We start from the raw sequence: 4,867 nt of genomic DNA on the forward strand, positions 1-4,867 counted from the left end.
TTCCTAAGGGATAGATGCCATAACAATACATGAAATGATACTGTATATGAAAATGATATATTATATTATGGATATTGCACTTGATGATAGTGGCAGAATGAGAGGGACTTCTTCTGCTAAGAAACTCAGGAAGACTGTTCAAATGATTCCCTGTTCCCTGTATAGAGTTCTACTGTTGACCATCTTCCCCGTAGTGAATAGGGTTTTACGTAGTGAATAGGGTTTCACGTAGTGAATAGGGTTTCACGTAGTGAATAGGGTTTCACGTAGTGAATAGGGTTTTACGTAGTGAATAGGGTTTTACGTAGTGAATAGGGTTTTACGTAGTGAATAGGGTTTCACGTAGTGAATAGGGTTTCACGTAGTGAATAGGGTTTCATTTGAGATGCGCATTTAGACTGGTCAGTCAAGCCAACAGTTATTGGCTGGTTTAGTCTGACCTGTGATAGAAGTCGGCTGGGAGGTTTTCTACATGCATTCCGTTACAGAGCATCCAGCTGGAGATGATTGACCAGTGCCAGATAAATGTCAGTCGTGGGTGTTATCTAACTAAATGGATAATGCACACAAATTACACACGTGCCTAACTAAAGGTTAGTGCCCAGAGATGATCTTTTTCTAAATGATGAATTGATAGTGATGATAACAGTGAAGGGTGTGTCTCTATGAAGGTGTAAAGTAAGCAATCCCAACTCTGTCAGAGATCCTACTAATAATGGTGTTTGTGTGCAGTCACAATCAGTAGCATGTTCAGGTAGCACCGGTACTGTAGCCTCCTTGTTCTTTTACCTTCCTTGTAAAGCTTGTTTCTCTTGGTCATGTGGTCTGATTTACAGTCTTTAGCGTCGGTGCTGTTACTACAGTACATTCACAACATCCCCTCTACAACAGACATGTAGTTAGTAGAGCGACTCAGTGGATTCATGTTTTGTGAGGTACTTGTAGATCTTCAGTAGCCGGTTGTTAAATATGATCTTTGTCTTCTGGGATGAAAGCAGAACAAGCAGAAGGATCCTCTCTCTAAGAGCATCAGGTTGGATGTATCACTGGGTCAGGGGTTAAAGTGTACACATCTAGAAACATCATATAAACATCTATAGGTGTGGACATGATCAGATACAATATGTAGCCTATCTTGTCCTATTGGATTATTTACAAGCACATCACTATCCACATACACCCTCCATTTTCAAAAAAGGAATACGTGCTGTTTTTTTTGCCAAGCGGAAGTGTTTTTGTTAGTAAGCAAAATGTGCACTCTTCTAGAATGCTGGAGGTGTGTACGGTGTGAGTGTTGCTAGGTGATGTCTGTGTCGTATTTTTAACCGACCTCGAAAGAACAGGGCCTCTATCTCTGCAGCTATAATCTCATCATAGCCCTCGTTAATCTGAAACATTTACTAAAGTAATCTCATTTAACTAAACCTGTATTTCAGATTGTGAAGATACACAAAGTTGTTTTATTTTATTTTAGCAGAAGTGCTTGTTCCAGTTTAGTGTGTGAATCAGGAAGTACAAAAGGTGATTGTTATTGTGTGATTGTTAGTAGGGTATTCTATTGAAATCATTCAGATTTATTTATAAATAAAGACATTTTTACATCAGCAGATGTCACAAAGTGCTTATACAGAAACCTAGCCTAAAACCCCAAACAGAAAGCAATGCAGATGTAGAAGCACGGGGGCTAGGAAAAACTCCCTAGAAAGGCAGGAACCTAGGAAGAAACCTAGAGAGGAACCAGGCTCTGAGTGGTGGCCAGTCCTCTCCTGGCTGTGTTGGGTAGAGAGGAACCAGGCTCTGAGGGGTGGCCAGTCCTCTCCTGGCTGTGCTGGGTAGAGAGGAACCAGGCTCTGAGGGGTGGCCAGTCCTCTCCTGGCTGTGCTGGGTAGAGAGGAACCAGGCTCTGAGGGGTGGCCAGTCCTTTCCTGGCTGTGCTGGGTAGAGAGGAACCAGGCTCTGAGGGGTGACCAGTCCTCTCCTGGCTGTGTTGGGTAGAGAGGAACCAGGCTCTGAGGGGTGGCCAGTCCTCTCCTGGCTGTGTTGGGTAGAGAGGAACCAGGCTCTGAGGGGTGGCCAGTCCTCTCCTGGCTGTGTTGGGTAGAGAGGAACCAGGCTCTGAGGGGTGGCCAGTCCTCTCCTGGCTGTGCTGGGTAGAGAGGATAAGAAAAACATTGCTTACCTCAAGACTTGAGACAAATCTTATTTTTTCTCTTCTTTGGATGTCTGTTGACAAGGACAATGGCTTCTCACTTCATATAACTGCGGGCCTTATCTTTTCTCTTTCCGTTGCGAGACACATACTCCCTGTGTATTCCACACCTGAAACACTAGTGATCTAATGCTGAAGCTGGTAGGCTATGTATTCTATTTGAAATGACACATGGCTTTATATCAGCCTGACTGCAGATCCACTCCATGTCGACTATGTTAATGATAAGCAAATGTTCTTGTGGCTGCGACAGTATCCACTTCCGCTGTGTATTGGTGATTGTTCCCACCTTTGACCATGTCAGTATCATACAGGAACATTGTGCTGCTCCTCCAGATTTGATTTGCATTCCCAAATCAAGGTTTTGGCTTGAATTCCTTGCATATGTTTCCACCCGTTAGGTCCTATTTTGTTTTCACCGGATAGATCTCAGTTCAGAACCAATAGAAAACGGGTCTATAGGCAGCATGCATGGTACTGAATATAACAAATCACTTCCTTAATCTCTTGTGCTTTATATGAAGGTGTTGTACTGTTTCTGTTGTCGTCATTTGTCCCTGAAAGCATTCTCTGACTGTACCTTGATTGTAGAAGACCTATTTTATAATGAGTTATTTCAGAAATATGTGCTGATGTACAGTAATGTATTGTATGGAGAGACCTGAATAAATGCAATTTAAAACACAGCTATTTGCTTGTTATTTTTTCTCTGTGCTGTGATTTATTATTCTCGGTTTGCCTTTTTCAATGCTATTTTTAGAAACACTTAAGTGAACTGCCTAGACCAGGGTTTCTTAAGCTATGGGTTGGGATCCAAAGTGGGCCTGAGCATGTGATAGGTGGATAGTGAGTTATGAGTAAACATTTATAATCACACACTATTTCTTCTTATTTTGGGTCAGTCAAGGACAGTACATTTCTCATTTGGATCTGGAGCTGAAACGGTTTAAGAACCTCTGGTCTAGACTGTTCCCCAGTTTTGTCGAGATACTACTGATTCTAGGCCTATTCACGCTTCAACAAAAAAATGGATTGTTAAGGCGTCCGCATACATAGGTTCAGTTTGCTCCAAGCAGGACTCGGCTAGGGGACGCCAACGTCTGTCCTCGCATAGACACACCCCCTAAAGCAGATTCAACTAAATTCAGACACAGCCTGATTATTTGTCTTTTCTTTTTTCTTGAGCGCATGGTCAGGGGGCCCGGAACATAAATAGAAATAATTTGTAGACTGCAAATTGACCGCAAGAATCCCAAACGGTTATAATATTTGACTAAAACATAATCATTTCAAACCTTGCTTACATTTGTGTATGACCACGTGTCTCTGTATTATACGTGGAAATACTTGGGAACAATTTTCTTAAATTAAGATCACTTGGAGCTGATTTCCCAGTGTTTTTACAGTCATGTCCAACAATGGAGAAAAAAAAGAAAAAAATATTTTTCTTTTGTATTTATATTTGCTCAGAAAACTTTGGGGGCCAAATTAAACCAGTTGGGGAACCCTGCCCTAAAGCTTTAGCGGTGATGGGGTTTCTCTCATAGTTTTATAGCTTTACCACTTGAGGGCGCCCTTTGACAGTGAAATTAAGGCTTGTACAAGGGTTCAGGGTACCAGGTTCATTTCCAGTCTGTTAAATTGGAATTTATTCTTCACACTAGAACAGCGTAGTTCCTAAATTAACCCCTACCCTGCACATTTTGTACAGTGGAAAGATGAGACATTTAGCCATTGTGTGTATATTTCAACCCCACATCAGTGAATCACGCATAGCTGACCTGTCCTGTCTCTTTGGCCTTCTCACAAAATGATCTCCTGAACTGACGGAAGTGAAATGGATTTGAACCCAACCCTGATTACTACACATATCATTGTTGTCATACTACTTTACCCTCCCCATTGTCCCTTCATGTGATGGCTTCCATGTGATGGCTTCCATGTGATGGCCTGTGGGTTATACAAAGTGTGATGAAATAAGTAAGTATCTCCTCCAGTTCTGCATATTTGAGCCAGATCAACAAAAGTGTCTTTGGAGCGTTTGTGTTTCACGCTCTGGCCCTGAAGGGAGGCCGGGTTCTCTGCTTCACTTCAGATTCACAGCTCCAAACCGGCTTCTGTGTGGCTAAATATGGACACAGTGTATGAAGACCTGAGTGTTGCCAGTCCTCCACTATTAAATCCCTAAGCACAACTCCAGTGTATTGGCTTGTTTGCCAGATATGTCACTGCCGCTCTAGTTTATTGACCTGTTGTGAGGGTGTCTTTCCTTCTGTTCAGGAATATGTGACTCAGTCATGCACATGGGTAGACCAGACAGACAGACGGAGCTGAGGCTCAAACCTCTCCTCTGCCAGAGAAGGAGAGGTAATGGAGACGAGAGAAGCCAGGCAGGTTAGGGAGAGTGTCTGCTATGGAGCACGTTAACACCTTTGACATCAGGCCCGTTCACATCCGTTGGGCTGAAGACCATCTGTGCCACAGGTACTGCGTCTGCAACGGCAGGGTTGTGGGTTCGAGAAAAGTATGAAAATGTAGACACTCACGACTGTAAGTTGCTCTGGATAAGAGTGTCTGCTAAATGACGTAAATGTTGACTGTTGTTTTCGTCATTTTTTTTCCCAGGTGTACCATGTCTCGCTCTTTCGGTACAAACAG

General features: G+C 42.8%; 1 protein-coding gene across 1 annotated transcript in view; it reads left to right on the forward strand.

The window, feature by feature from the left end:
* LOC129826736 (ELMO domain-containing protein 3-like) overlaps nucleotides 1–2,895 on the forward strand; it is a 15,518-nt gene extending 12,623 nt beyond the window's left edge. The window contains exon 13 of the mRNA XM_055887776.1: nucleotides 1–2,895. This exon is cut by the window's left edge and continues 1,361 nt beyond it. The gene's annotated coding sequence lies outside the window, so the exon portion shown is untranslated.
* Nucleotides 2,896–4,867: the final 1,972 nt, after the last annotated feature.

The sequence above is a fragment of the Salvelinus fontinalis genome, chromosome 28 (assembly GCF_029448725.1).
Source record: "Salvelinus fontinalis isolate EN_2023a chromosome 28, ASM2944872v1, whole genome shotgun sequence".
Lineage (NCBI taxonomy): Eukaryota > Metazoa > Chordata > Actinopteri > Salmoniformes > Salmonidae > Salvelinus > Salvelinus fontinalis.